This window comes from Lepidothrix coronata, unplaced genomic scaffold, assembly GCF_001604755.1.
Source record: "Lepidothrix coronata isolate B3197 unplaced genomic scaffold, Lepidothrix_coronata-1.0 Scaffold132, whole genome shotgun sequence".
Taxonomy (NCBI): Eukaryota; Metazoa; Chordata; class Aves; order Passeriformes; family Pipridae; genus Lepidothrix; species Lepidothrix coronata.
Window position 1 is genome coordinate 1,562,231 of NW_016690312.1, and position 16,025 is coordinate 1,578,255.

Below are 16,025 nucleotides of genomic sequence, written 5' to 3' on the forward strand. Positions count from 1 at the left end.
CTCTCCACTCAATGTGCTTGTGAAACTAAAAACCTGCACAAAATCAAAGAAATAAACTGGGAGGGAAGGACAAATCTCTCTTTTAAAGCTGCATCTTTGTGTCTGTGGCCCGAGCCACAGAATGGTCACCCTGTGCCTGTCAAACAGCTCAGGGTGATGCCAGAACATCACCTGCACAGGTTCAGCCTGAAAAGTAAGCAAGAAGAGTAATACTCAAGCAATTATCCATCTATTTGAACTTCTGCACCTCCAGCTGGATTTCCTCAGCTGCCAGTGGGAAGCAGGCACAGATAGTTGCAGTGTTATGTTGTTTGTCTTACATGTCCTAGGGATGTTATAGCCACACAAATTTCCAATCTTTTGAATGATGGCAATTCGAAGAGGCCTAAAGGGTAGAGAACAAAAGAAACATGGTCAGGACTGTGCAGTGGCTGTAGCAGAGCTAGAAAGAGAGTTAGGAGTTCACTCTTCCACTTCTGTACGTTAGCAGAGATTCTTTAATGGTGTCAGGTCTCAATGTTTTTATAGGTGTTGAGAAGAACAATTGAAATGCTAAAATTGATTGAAAATTTAAATCAGATTTTTTAATGAACAAATGAATGTTCCTTTATGACATGGGATACTGCTTGAATCTTTAGAATTGAGACATATGGCCTTAACATGGGTTAAGCAACCTGCATATAATTAAGATTATAGAAGTCTCCTCAAGTTATAATAACAGTTCAGCGTTTCAGGCACTGTTGTCTTTTCCCATTCCTTGCTACCAGCAGCACATATGTGGCTTGGCACTTTAACTCTGTACATTGTTCACATTATATCACATTAATAAGGTCAGTGCACCTGAGGTAGGATGAGCTATTGCACAGCTTTTCCCCCTCTCTGCTCCAGCATGTGTCACACCACAGGCTCCACAGGTCATTGTGTTGGTATCTCTGGGCTTTCTTCTGCCAGATGGTTGGGTTGCAAGTGTGAGGTCTCAATCTCATTCCTCTTTTATTTTTTTTCCCTTCCTTTGGTTTATCTTTAATTCTGGAGAGTTTGTTAAATCTGAGTGCAGCATGTATAATTTTCTCATTAAATCAAAGGACAAGGTCATTATATGTTAAAAGGAGGAAATAACTAGTTCACACATGTTATCTTCACAAAAATATGAGCTGAGCAATTCTGTACTGACCTTTCAATATCATTCAAAATTAAATTCCATATGCACTCTGCTGCTATCTTCTGTTCTGCTGCTATGATGCTGGATTGGCTTTTAGTAAAAATATAAATGGGAACTATTTCTTTGTAACTGTTCCACTGCAGTTGCCTGGCTCTGATTTTTTGTTTGTTTATCTATATTTAACTTGGTAATGTAACACACACATGTTTTCACTGTATTGGTCTTGGGAACATCAGATAGTTGCTAATGGCAATAAACCCCACTATGATCTTTGTATGCACTGCTGTCTCCAGAAATCCAGGCCTTGATGTGCTTAAAAGTAACAAGTGGAAGGACTTGCATCGTTAAATACAGTAGAAAAGACATTAATATAGATTTGTAGTCATAAAATGAATTGGTCTGTCTCGGTGGCAGGAAGTAATTTCTGCAGGGTGTAATTCCAAACACAAAAGAACATTGCTACAAAGGTGCTGGGAAGATATAGAACAGTAACAGATAAGCCCCTAGAGCACACATTTACTAGAGCAATATTAGAGTGATTTGAGAATGGAGAAATGGAATAATAACACTCAGGGCTGCACTGTTCACATCTGTGAATATGCTTAATTGTTTTATTGCAGAGCTTTAAATGTGGTGCCTGACAAATAGAAATGTTTAAGGTGCCTCCTTATTAGGGCTTCACCTGAGGCCTTAGGATGGAGGCATTTATCTTTGGCAGCAGCAGAGTCCTGTGTGAGCTAATAATGTATGAAAATGCATGGATACTGTGCCAAGGGAGCAGCTACTTCATGGGGAAAGCTTTGCCTGGCTCTGTTTTCAGAACCTATCCAGAGATGGCTTTCAGTGTTTACTGTGGTCTTGGAAAATAGCAGAGCATAGAGAAACATTTGGGGGATGGGGTAGAGATGATGACTACTTACTTAGGCACTTTCTCTGCCTAAAAGTAAGGTTTGAGGCCAGAGACTGTGCTGGATAAGTGGGTAATATTTTATTGAAGTCTTGATTGAGATCTGATCTGATGGTGATGAAATTAGAGTTGGGTAAGAAAGTGTTTCATCTTAATGCAGGTTGTCTTTGGAGGCTCCAAACAAAAGATTTGTGCAGAAGGAGAACAAACTTTGCCAAGGTTGAGGACAAACTATTAAACAGCAGTAGGAGTGCCACGTTTGGTTGGTTCTGTTCCATCCTAGATTAATGTCCTGACCTTCCTATTTTATTAGTCTGGGATATCTCCATATCTTTCTGGGTTTGACCAGAGTCCTTTTTCCAGTGTATTGCTGAAGTTGGTCTATTATCAGCTTTTTGTCTATTGTGGCTAAAAATAGTTTAGTTGAGCTAGTCAAGAATTTGGCTGTTTCAAATACAGACAGACAGGGTGACTTGCCAAACTAGAAAGAGCACAATGAAATGGTTTCAGTTTGAAGTTCAGTTCATCCCTTTGCTTTAAGATAAAAAATTCCTGAACTGAGAAGGCAGCTACAACTTCGACTTTAAGAAAGGACACAAGGAAAGGTCAAAACAATTTAGAAGAGATTTGCCTCTTCAAATAAGGCAAGTAGTTATGTTGTTTTAAAAAAGGAAATGAAATCTTCATTGTGGAGGACTTATTCATGTAAAACAGATTAAAATATGCATTCATAATATGTAAACATAGAGTCAATTAACATGAAGCTTTTTTACAGTATAAGTGATTGTAACCTGCCAGTGTCCTCTGGGACGACTTTGAAACTGAAATGCTTCTTCTCTGTAGTCCCAGTTAACAAAAATCAATAAACAGTAAACAGAGCAGTCTGTTGCCAAGTGAGCAGTGTCTGAATAGGACAGTTTAATTTTCAACAGATGAGCAGAATTCACTGGGAACAGATAGACTCAGGAGCCCTGCCTGCATTCCAGGACCGGTTCCAGTAGGCAACAGAAAGTAAAATTCAGAAAGAGGATTAAAATCCGTGTGTTTGGGCTGACTCCTGTCTCGTTTGCCTCAGATTTCATCAGTTACACCCCTATGAAATCAAGATGAAGGCGGTATAAAAACAGTGAGACGTTTATTTCCAGTTCCAGTTTGATCTTTTCTTTGATCCTTGAAAGCTTCCGTCAAAGCAGGACAGCTGGAATCTGTCAGGAGGCCTGTTGGGGAAGAAGGTCGTGGTGTGTCAATTTAGCAAAGGTGACATCTTTCCCCTGCATGTGATTCTGCTCAGAGTCCATGAAAGGGGTGCCAAGGACAGAGGTCAGGCTATTACTAACTCTTACCACTGCCACAATTCACTGTGACTGATGCTGTCAGGGATGCTCGAGTCAGAATAAAGACATAACTTTGTTTATACATAAAATAAGGCAAGTCCATGTCTGATTTTTTTTTTTCCCCCCCTTGAGCAGGTGGGGTAATTACTTGATAACTGAGTGATCCTGTGTAACAGAGTCTTCTAAGTGGCCATGCTTTGCTCCATTATCTAGGAATTAGCCTTTTCGAAGCCATAGAATATCCTGAGCTGGCAGGGACTCACAAGGACCATCCAGTCCAACTCCTGGCCCTGCACAGACACCCCAACAATCCCACCCTGGCCCTCAGAGCGTTGTCCAAGCCCTCCTGGAGCTCTGGCAGCCTTGGGGCTGTGCCCACTGCCCTGGGGAGCCTGGGCAGTGCCCAACCACCCTCTGGGGGAAGAACCTTTTGCTGAGATCCAACCTGAGCCTGCCCTGGCACAGCTCCTGTCATTCCCTGGGATCTTGTTCCCAGTGACAGGATCTAAGGGAACAGCATGAAGCTGTGTCTCCTGTATGAATTCTCCCTATACAAACACACGTAACAAGATATTTGAAAACTATTACATGGGATCTGCTTATGTGCCATGCTCTGTTCATAGCTCTGAATTTCATTTTGCACATGATCCTTGATCCTCATGGCCACACCTTTAATTGCATTAATCCTAGCTGCAAATAGCCTGCATGTTTCTGGCAGTGCAGAGTCTGGCTCAACTAAGTACAAAACTCTGAATTTTAAGTAGGTTGATGAGGGTTTTGAGTATTTGGTATGTTCAGCTTTTGAAAGCAGTTTCTGCTGAAAGTCTGTCTGCTTAAAATTCAAGCACTCTGCAACTAAGGAACTCCAAAAAGAGGTAATGAACCATAAATTATTGCCGTTAGATATTTAATACTCAATCAGTATGTGCTCTCTCATGCATATCCCACTGGCATTGCATTTATTCTGACAGTGTGGTACTGGTTCAATTACTTTGCTCATTTACAATAAAAGATTAATGAAAAGAGGTATATTTTAGTTCACAGAGATTAATTGCATCCCCTACTTTCCCTACTCTAGAAATATTCAACCCATAATCCTGATAGCTTTTTCGTCAACAAGTACATGGAAAATTAATAGACTTTCTTCTGCTGGAATCCTCGGTAGGCTTGCAGATACAAACATCCAGGGAAAAGCTGACTGAAAGCTGGCTTTCTGGTATGGAGGAATTAATTTACCTCCTCTCTCTCACTCTTTCTCTTTCCTTTGCTCTGTAATCCTTTCTGATGACACTTTGAATTAGCCAGAAAAAAAAAAACAAAACCAAAAAAACCCAACAGGTTACTAGTAAAATTCATTTTTAACCTTGACATGAATGGAGTTGATACTTGCTTAAAATTGCAAAGGTTCTCATGTAGTTTAAGACTAAATAACCTCTCAGGCATTTCAGTTTGGAATTGAGGCTCTACTGTGTAAAGATAACTGGGGGGGAAAAAATCAACAAAAAAGGCATCATGTGTGCTTTGACATGTAGGGAGAGAAAGACATCTTGTTTTACAGGAGTCCTATCCACATTATGAGAAAAATGAATCTAAGAAAAAGGCCGTAACTACAATATCACAAGAAAACACAGCAGGGAAAGTCACTTATAAAAACACAAAGTCGAGGCTTCCATGCAAGCTGCAGAACCTCAAGGCAGATCTTCAGCCCTTCACATTTGTAGCAGGGCAGATTTCGAGAGGATTGCTTCGAGTTCAGCTTAGATAAACATGCAGAAGTTCAGAACTTATCACAAATTGCTCAACCTGTTCAGCTTACAAAACTAGAAGGGAAATCTGATTAAAAGAATAATTCTTGCAATGTTATGGCATTTGTGGATCTGTTCGCTACTGGAAACTACCAGTGGGGGGCAAAAAGGATAAAACATTTCAGTATTTTGAACTTTAAACATTGATATAAAAGTAGATGTACACTTTAAATATGTATCTAGTAAATGCGTGTGTTTTACCTAAATTGTTTGCCTCTCTCCATGGTCATATAGAAAAGGCTCTTGGAATTCCCTTTGAAATGCTTCCTGGATATCCTGCTCTAGATCTACAGTGGAATATGTAACAGCCCACTTAAACTCTATATCCAGCTCAACCTCAAAATGCAGTTTTATGCATTATGATTCTTTCTAATCTGTACTATTTTCCATCTTATTAAGGCTCAACATTAATTCAGACTTAGGGAGTAGAGTGAAAGCTGGCCTGGTTCGTGATGGGATGGCACAATTTGTGGGCAGTTTAGGCCAAGGTAAGGGAAGACTCCTGACTTCCAGAAGTCTCTGTGCTCTGTGGCCACTGCACAGCTAGATTTGTCTCTTCAGAGGTCTGAACAAAGCTGTGGATAAAATATTCAGGCTTGGGTTGTTGGCTTCTTACTAATGAGGGCTTGAGAGGGCTGTTTAACCCACCTGGACTAGGGCCTGTGCCTCTTTCTTCAACTTTGTCTCGCTACCACTGGACAGTAGAAGGGATTCTGAGTTCTCAGTTTGAAAAGGAGGGATTAAATCACATATGCTTGTACAAGTTCTGAAGAACTGAAGTTAGACAACATTGCTTAATCCACGAGGCTCTTCTTGTACGATGCTGTTGTTCATTTTCCTCCTCCTGCTAAGCATGGGGCATCTCTCTGGAAATGGTTTCACTGGGGGGGAAATGTTGTTTGCTGTTCTTTGGGATAAACTGGGTTTGCTTCTTGGTACTTTTTAATGAGAGCTGAATAGTTTGCTGGTAGCTACAACTGATTTAGAAAACTGCAGCAAACCGCTGCTGCAGCATATAATTCTTTTCTGTGTGAAGATTGTGTTTTAAATCTGAGTAATTTAGCTTATTTCATGTCTGTCTATGCCCACTATTTCTTTGAGTGCTGGATGATTCCATATTTAATTTCTGATCTTTCGACTAGCGGATTTTTTAATTTAATAATACAATAATATGCTTTAGAGCTGCCTGTAATTACTTGGAAGATATGACTTCTCTTTGTGTAAGTTATATGTCTGTAATTAAAAGAAGATCTGGCATATATATCTCCAGTTAATAATACTCATGATAATAGAAAACTTGTGTCGATTTTAATAGGAAACAATTTTTAATTTGCTTTTATTGAATCCTGTGTAAATTGACACAAAACTGCTTCCCTCCCATTGCACAGTATGCCTGAAGGAGGAAATCTGATAAAAAGACAGTTTTAAGTTCTGCATGTAGAGCCTGCTTTGAGCACTTTTGCAGAATTCCACGTGGAGCTGTGTCCTGCCGTCGGGTTTCTCTGCAGGAACATGACACAGCCAAACTTGCAGTGGTGAAGAATCATTTGTCTTAACCCTCGTAGGCACCAAAGCTGTGTGCACAGCTCAAATTCTGACCTTCAACCTTTTGTACAGAGCTGGAATTTTAGGTGTTTGTCCTCAGTATGTTGCTCTCCACAGCCTGAGAGATGAGCCTGAGAGTCAGTCCAGAGCTGGTGGGTTTAAATCCCCAGTGGCACAGAGCAGGCCTGAGGTCAGGATCGAGCTCCATGTCCGGTGTGACAGGAGACAAAGGAGATTCAGAGCTTTTTCCTACAGCATCCTTTATTTCTTGGCACATATCATCAAATCACAGACTGGCTTGGGTTGGAAGGGACCTCAAAGATCATCACATTCCACCCCCCTGCCATGGGCAGGGACACCTTCCACCAGCCCAGGTTGCTCCAGCCTGGCCTTGGACACTTCCAGGGATGGGGCAGCCACAGCTTCTCTGGGCAACCTGTGCCAGGGCCTCCCCACCCTCACAGGGAAGAATTTCTTCCCAATATCCCATCTAACCCTACTGTGTCATAGTGAAGCCATTCCCCCTTGTCCTGTCACTCCAGTTCCTTGCCAATGGTCTCTCTCCATCTTCCTTGTCGGCCCCTTCAGGTATTGGGATGTCGCCAAAGGATTTTTTGTCCCAACATAAGAATGAAAAATGTTTTGAATATCTTGAGGCACACTGATGGTTCTAGCCTAGAACTCCAGAAGTTATAAAACAAGGGAAACCTTTAAGTTCTGCTATTTCTTCCTCAGTCTGCTTACCCAGCTCATTGTTAATATTCTGCATGAGCATTTTGTCTCTGTTTCTCTGTTTCATACCACAGAAGGACCGAGTGGTCTGTAATTTGAAAGTGCAATTATTCTTCAAGCAGACACACCCTTTAAAATAACATTTGCAGTTCAGCAAGTCTTACATAGTCATACAGAACTCCATCTTATTGCACCCCAAATCCTGAGCCAATTAATTCAGTGTGTATTAAAAGATGAGAGCAAAGGACATTTGAGAGAGAAAGACGTATTTTTAAGCTGGATTTGTTGATCTTGTTTCACTTTCCCTCCACTCTGTCTTCTGCCTTCTATCACAGACCACATCTTAAATTGTAACATTTTCAATCTCTTTGAGACTCTTAAAAAAAAATCTGTTGTGTAAAACTGCACGTTTTTCTACATCTTAAGTCTTAACTGATTCTTAATCTAAAATTTTGGACAGATAATTTTCCACAGCCCTCATTAGATAAATCAGAGCACCTGTTTCTTTAGCATTTGGTTTTCTTGCTGTTGCAGTCAGGGATGGACCAACCAAGGGAGAAAAGAAGAGCATTGATCTCTTTTTTTCTACTTGACTGAGTAAGATCTCTAGTGATGTTTGCTTCTAGGATGTAATTCAAAACTTCAGGGAAATCAAAAGTCTTCCCATTTACTTCAGAAATCTTTGAATATGGCTTATAGTGGAAAATTACTTTCTTTTTTTATTTTTTTAGGGTGTATGTATATAAATATTAAACCCAGGAAAATCTCTGTATAGACCCAGCTTCTTTAATTAAAAATTGGCTTATACAGGTATTGATTCTTTAGTTCAGCAAAAACACAAGCAAAAACAAGGCAAAGAGCCAAATGATGATGTGTCCTGGAGGAAAAAAAATCTAGCAAAACACTTTACATCAAGCCAGTAAAAAGTAATATGGAATAATAAACATGGACTGATGTGTTGAATTCTTTTCATGATCTAGAATGCTGACTCAGACTGCACAGAATTTGAATTATTTTCTTGAGGAGGAGGAAAATCACCTTCCTACTAAAAAATGCAATCAAATATCCAATGCAATTCTGCTCTTCCTTTAAGAAAACAAGGCCAACTTTAGTTATTTTACTTATAATTCAATTCTACTGAAACTTAGTGTCTCAACCTTATTTATTAATGCAATATTTTAAATCAGAGCAACTCAGTGGATGACTTTGTTAGGCAGAATAAGCAGAAATCAATCAGTGTACATATCAATAGTTGCATATAAGGGTGGTTCTGCTGTATTCTCAGAACTGTTGTCCTTTAACAACATCCTTTTTCCCTGGAGTCAAATAGGGAAGGCAGGGAAGAAAGAAGTTGCTTGTATGTCTCTGCGTCAAATATACTTTAATATTGCCCTCAGTCTCTCAAATCCTCATTCTGCTGCCTCCCTACCCTGACACTGCTTTAACTCCCTGACAATAAATGGACTATATCAGTTTATGGAAGGGTTTATATGACAGAGGCAATTGCTCCTCAGGAAATTCCATCTGCCTCTATGTACTGGGGCTCAAGAGGGAAGAGCAGGCACAGTTTGAGCTGTAAAGCTTAAAATTACTTATGCATTATAAATCATGTAAGGGAGAGGAAAAGGTCTAGAAGCTTAAAGGGTAATGTAGGCCAAGCTTAGGTATCTTTTCCCAAAATCACACTGCAGTGCTTCCATGATCAGCCTTTCAATGACTGAGATCCCGGAGTTCTCAAAATTGCTCTTAGTTGGGTTTTTATCCAACGTCTTATTTTTTCCACTGTTGGTTTTTGTCCTACAAAAGTAATAGTTAAGGATGGTAAAACTGGTTAATATTGGGAAAATTCGTAGATGCTTCATGAAGTGGATTTTCTTTTGTACATTTACAAACAATACATCTGAATCTCCATCAATTTGGAGATTTTCTGGTGTTCAATTTAATCTTGGTGTGAAAAAATATGGAATTTCATTGTCCCTTCTGTATCAAAAATTCTACTGGCAAAGCAACATATCCTGATACTGGCTATTCTACTAGATTTTGTGTATCATTTCTTAAGGGTAAAACTGTTGGAAAACAGCATTTATTAGCTGAGAGAGTAGGCATTTTTACTAAACTAAACATCACCAAACAAGTTGTTATAGATCACTATCTTTACAAAAAGGTAATTGGGTGAGAAAGTTGATTAGGGATCAGTATTTTCTGCCTTTTATTACAGATTATTTTGTATTTAAGTCTAACACTTTAGGCTTAACACTTTTTATGAGCTGAACTTTCTGGAAAGAAAACCAAAACCAGCAGTTGAATTCATGATGTTGGGATAACTTGTTCTGTACAACAGCAGTTCTTTGTGAATATATTTAATGACATCTAAGGAACTGCCATTAGCTACAGGGAAAAAATAGTTAATTATGTCTACAAGTAAAGAAACAGCATTCTAAAACAACTTAGAAACTCACCTGTTGCTGAAGGAAAGGCATGTGTTTTCTTCTTCCTTCATCAGGAAGGTAATGGAGCAGTATATTTTTAGGGATAGCAATATTGATGGTGACATATGTCTCACTTAAGCAGACAAAGGAACAAAAGCCTTCAGAGTACTATTGAGGGTCCAGTGGCTTCAAGATGTATGCCTAGTTTTGTAACTTGTGTATGTTTGCTAAACTTTTTGAGCTTTTCTAATGGCAAAAAGAAAAGTAAAGTACATGAGAAACAAGTTAAAAGGAAACATTGCACAAGTGCTGTTTGACTAGTTGTTTAACGTTCCCAAACAATATAAACCATTCTGAGGAAATGCATCTGTATTCTGAGGTTTTGTTCATGGAATTATAGAATATCCTGAGCTGGAAGGGACCCACAGGTCCATCCAGTCCAACTCCTGGCCCTGCACAGACACCCCAGCAATCCCACCCTGTCCCTCAGAGTGTTGTCCAAACCCTCCTGGACCTCTGGCAGCCTTGGGGCTGTGCCCACTGCCCTGGGGAGCCTGGGCAGTGCCCAACCAGCCTCTGGGGGAAGAACCTTTTGCTGAGATCCAACCTGAGCCTGCCCTGACACAGCTCCAGCCATTCCCTGGCTGCTGTCCCTGGTCACAGAGAGAAGAGATGGAACTGCCCCTCGTGAGGAAGGTGCAGACCCCAGTGAGCTCTGCCCTCAGTCCTCTCTCCTCCAACTGAACAAACCAAGTGCCCTCAGCAGCTCCTCTTATGGCCCCTCCAGACCCTTCCCCATCTTCTTTGCCCTGCTTTGGACACTCTCCAATGGTTCAATCCCTTCCCTCCATTGTGTCCCCCCAAACTGCCCCAATGTTGAGGTGAGGCCGCCCCAGGGCAGAGCAGAGCGGGACAATCCCCTCCCTGGTGCCCCAGGACAGGGATGTCCCTCCTGGCTGCCAGGGCANTCTGAGGTTTTGTTCATGGAATTATAGAATATCCTGAGCTGGAAGGGACCCACAGGTCCATCCAGTCCAACTCCTGGCCCTGCACAGACACCCCAACAATCCCATCCTGTCCCTCAGAGCGTTGTCCAAACCCTCCTGGAGCTCTGGCAGCCTTGGGGCTGTGCCCACTGACCTGGGGAGCCTGGTCAGTGCCCAACCAGCCTCTGGGGGAAGAACTTTTTCCTGAAATCCAACCTGAGCCTGCCCTGACACAGCTCCAGCCGTTCCCTGGGTCTGTCCCTGCTCACAGAGCGGAGATGGAACTGCCCCTCGTGAGGAAGGTGCAGACCCCAGTGAGCTCTGCCCTCAGTCCTCTCTCCTCCAGCTGAACAAGCCAAGTGCCCTCAGCAGCTCCTCTTATGGCCCCTCCAGACCCTTCCCCATCTTCTTTGCCCTGCTTTGGACACTCTCCAATGGCTCAATCCCTTCCCTCCATTGTGTCCCCCCAAACTGCCCCAATGTTGAGGTGAGGCCGCCCCAGGGCAGAGCAGAGCGGGACAATCCCCTCCCTGGTGCCCCAGGACAGGGATGTCCCTCCTGGCTGCCAGGGCACTGCTGACTCAGGGACAACTGGCACCACCAGGACCCCCAGGGCCCTTTCCCGGCTCTGCTCTCCAGCCTCTCATTCCCAGTCTGTCCATCCATCCAGGGATGCCCCATCCCAGGGGCAGAATCCACTGTTGTACTGTGCTGCCAATACAATCATTGACTATGTCCTGCATCTGCTTCAAAACCACAGGAGTTCAGGTGTGGGATAAAAAGTAAAGGATTAAAATAAAAGTGGAAAGGGAGATCTGACTGAGCCATCTGAGGTAAGAGTGGCAAGTCAAAATTAAGTTGCAGTCATTGCTTTTGTGAGCCAGCTAAGTTTAGAGCATGAACCTTCTACATATTTATTTACCTTTTTTAAACACCCTCAAAGATAAAAAGAGCCAAATTTGGGCGTCAATTAATGCAGCTCTGCTGTTGATGTTTGAGACATTACTTGTGTGATAAAGGTATGATGACAGTACTTGGATCCTTTGTGTTCTGGAAGCTGAGTATTCTACTTCAAAGTGAGAGGTTAGGTGTGTGTGAACACATCTGGAGCTGAGAAGGAAAAGGAGATTGATGGTAGCCAGCCTCCACAGATGAAGCTTGAGATAGATCAGTTCCATAAAGAAGAGAGAAGGTGAGGTGATGATTTCAAGGATAAGTACATAGACATCCTCACCCTGTGCAGGGGGGATCATATCAGTTTATTTCTTGCAGCAATAAGAAACACCAAAATACATTAAGACCAAACAGTTCTTTGTGACGTTCTTTACTCTGCTATTGCTCTTCAGCTATGACATGTCTGAGAGCCCAAACACTGGCTCAAACACTCATTTGGGGGCATTTTTCTCATGAAGGTAACTGTCAGTATGATCAGTAGTTCAGCTGGACTCAATAGTTTGCTGTTCAAATAAAGAAAAGGAAAAAAACAGTGTGTATGTGGGGGGAACACCTTTATAAAAAGCCACTTTTCTGTATCTCTTTGCACTTAAGGCAATGTTGTAGCTACAAAGCTGACTTGAATGGAACTGAATTTGAAAGAAATAAGGACTACATGAGACAATTGGCTGTAAATCCATAGATTCTGTGACATTTGGCAAAAGAATTGGTTCTTGTGGGTTAACAGGATAATAAAGAGAAATTCTTGGAGCTTATTCTTTTGTTTGGTCTTTGTCAGAACATTGTTTTATTTAATGTCAGGTCTTTGCACTTAGTCAGCTGCAGAGATGTTCTACCAGTTAGTCTCTGCCACCACTGACTGTCTTGCTGATCTTGCCATGACCCAAGTGTGGAAGAGAATGCTTTGAAAGGCTTATTTCTTCCTCTGAAGGAGTTAGGCACTATACCTTGTAGTCATTGAGATTATACTTAGAGGGTAAAAAAAAACAAAAAATCTCAAGTTGCCAAAGTAAAACTCACATTGATTTGTTTTGTGACTCTGGGGAAGAGTTACTGCCAAAGATTCAAGAAAATAGTCCTGCTTTGAAGGGTGAGAATAAAAGAAACCAGGAGGTGTAGTGGTTTCTTCCCAAAATAGAAAAGAAATGGCTGGTGGGTAAACAAGAGACTGAGAGAGTCTTGACAGGGAAGAATTGGGTCATTGTGGAAAGGGTGATGTGCCCCTGACAAAAGGCACCAGTTGGGCAGAGCAGTCAGATGCAGAGGCAAAAAAATTATATGAAAGCTAATGACATTATTAACAAACTTATCACACGCATTTCAGAATAAGACTTGATGTGAATACAACTGAAATGACCAGCTGGTGCATTTGTAATCCTTGAACCTTTTGGTTTTATCCTCTTCCAAACTCTCTAGTGATTTTCCTTCTGTGAATTGTTTTTTCTTTGCAATCTCTATCTCACTATAGGGTTCTCTATTCAAAGCAGAAAATGAAAGAGTGGAAAAAGGAAACTGAACCATTTCACAAGAAATTTATTGCAGATAGCAATTTAGTAGACTCATTATCCCAGCATGAGGAAAATACAGTAGAATCCTAAGAAAACCAACACAATACAAATGCAGTGAATATACCCAGTCATTGAATAGACAATATCATAATTTCTCAGTTCAGGTTAATAAAGATCCTAATTCATTTTGCTGTAATAGAATGTATTAAGTAAATGTTAAGTGCTAATTAGTACCCTGCTATTGAAAAAGCAAGAAGTAGATCACATGAGATGAGATCAAACCGGTAAAAATTCTTAAGTTTCTGGATAATTGAGAATTCTATGCCTAAGGTATGGGCAGAAGCCTCAGTAGCAAAAAGGTTAAAAATGCTTGTAAGAATTATCCAAGCAAGCCTAGTTACAAAAAGAAAATAGATTCACTGCGGAGTTGGTGGGGAAGGGCAGTTTTAAGTTTTCAATATATATTTTAAGACTGCAGCAAACAAACTAGAAAGGCAGTTTCAGCATTGCCGGTGCCATTAAGTTTTCTTTATTGCAGCAGTTTTAATGTGTGCTGTTTCCTGGTGGATTCCTTCTTGTATCCCCACTAAACACTTTTTTTGAAAGACACCCTTGTAAGTGGAGTCAACAGAGCTGGTCAAAACCAGTGAAAAGGCAGTGATTTTGTGGAACATATTCTGACTGGCTATGAAAATCAATAACACTTCAGACACTGCATTTAGATATATGCTCATCTCTGTGGTATATCTCAGCTTTTGACTCAATAGGAGGTTTTGTTCCATGGATGTGCAAGCCATGCAGTAAACTCTGCTGTCTTGAAGGGAATTGCATTTGTCAGCCAGCTCTGACAGCCTAACCCGGGCTTTCCCCACCACTACAGAAACAGTAATTCTAATTTAGACGGTGAATTGATAAGCAGTGCATCAATTTATTCTTAAAAGACACATTTCATAGAATCATAGAACAGTTTGATTTGGAAAGGACCTTAAAGATCATCCAGTTCCACCTGGGCAGGGACGCCTTCCACCAGCTCAGGTTACTCCAAGCCCAGTCCAGCCTGGCCTTGGACACTTCCAGGGATCCAGGGGCAACCACAGCTTCTCTGGGCAACCTGTGCCAGGGCCTCCCCACCCTCACAGGGCAGGATTTCTTCCTAATATTCCATCTAACCCTACTCTCTGTCAGTGTGGAGCCATTCCCCCTTGTCCTGTCCCTCCAGGCCCCTCTCAAGAGTCTCTCTCCATGTTCCTTGCAGGCTCCCTTCAGGCACTGCAGGGCCACAATTAGGTCACCCCAAAGCTTCTGTTCTCCAGGCTGAATAATCACAATCCCAATTCTCTGAGCCTTTCCTCACAGCCGAGCTGCTCCATCCCTCTGATCACCATTTCAAGTCTCTATCCACATTATAGCAACTATGAGCTGATACAGAAAGCACAGTTTGCCTGACCAGCAGCACACACACCAGAATGCTGAGTTAACAGATTTAAACTTTGTTGACTTATGGTGAATTAACACAGCAACTAATGAAAATACTCCCTGCTGTTACTGGAGTTCAAAAGGTCTGCCACATGAAAACTGCATGTTCAAATGAATTCAGTCAGGTAAGGGATACTTTCTCAGTGAAACTGTTCCCAGACACCTGGGAACTGTGCAGTATCCACATGCCATAAAAGCCATCATAGCCGACCCTTCCAGCAAATCAAAGTTTACTGTGGTTTGGGCTCTCTTTTGTGTAGTTCAATACCAAATATCTAGTGCAGGTGTAATGGTGACTCTGTTAGTAAAAGCCAAATATTGACAAGAGTGATCTCTGGCTTGTCCAGTCTGTGTAGGATCCGAGTGCTTGTAACAGACTCTGTAGTACCAGCCCCAAAAGGATAAATGTGCAGTGAGTGGCTCAGTGTGCTGAATGTTATCATAGGAGTGAAATATAAAAGAGTTGCCACAAATAGCTTGTCGTGGTTTTGAAAGCTGCCTACAAAGAACGTTGCCTCTTGCAGCAGTGTGGAATTGCAGCAGTTGTTTGCAACAGGGTGTATATTACTGGTATCAATGCTTGTAATATCAGGCCACCCTTCCTTAGAGGGAGAGAGGACAACCAACACATGACTAGGGCATGGTGGAACTTGGGTAGAGTAGAACTTAGAAACTTCGGGGCTGGAGATGGAAGGTCTTGGCCTTTTGCCCTCAGCAGCAGCATTTGCATTATAGGAGGAACTCGACAGCTTGGCTGTTTTCCCTCTCTTCACCCCAGTTCAGGCCCAACACCAGCTGTGGTCTCTTTGCCTGCTTTTAATTTTACTTTCTTAAACTAGAAACCTGTTCTTTGGGGGTTTCTAGACAGCAAAGTAAAATATCTTCATCTCTAAGTTCCCCAGCTCCTCTGCCACTGCTGCACACGTGTGTGATTACTGCACTAAACCCTTCTCCTGACTAATAGCACAAAAATGTGGGCATTTACTGCTTCCTGAGGGGAACCAGCTACAAATCTAATTTTAGGCTTCTGGTGAACAATGGGCAGGCAGACTGTTCCTATTCGTTCAAGGACTTCACTGTATTGTTCCAAAGGCAACATCTGTGCAAGTGTTTGCTTAAACTTTGGGTTTGACTGACCTTTTTGGGTCTGTGAACAGTCTGAAATGTGTTGAATAGATATCTTAGTG

The 16,025-nt window shown here is 41.7% G+C and overlaps 1 long non-coding RNA gene across 1 annotated transcript; it reads right to left on the reverse strand.

Moving 5' to 3' along the window:
* Positions 1-2,967: 2,967 nt before the first annotated feature.
* LOC108503167 lies at positions 2,968-10,162 on the reverse strand. Its single transcript, XR_001876747.1, has 2 exons — positions 9,945-10,162; positions 2,968-3,286 (listed from the first exon to the last, which is right to left on the reverse strand). It is a non-coding gene; the product is annotated as an uncharacterized LOC108503167 (long non-coding RNA).
* Positions 10,163-16,025: the final 5,863 nt, after the last annotated feature.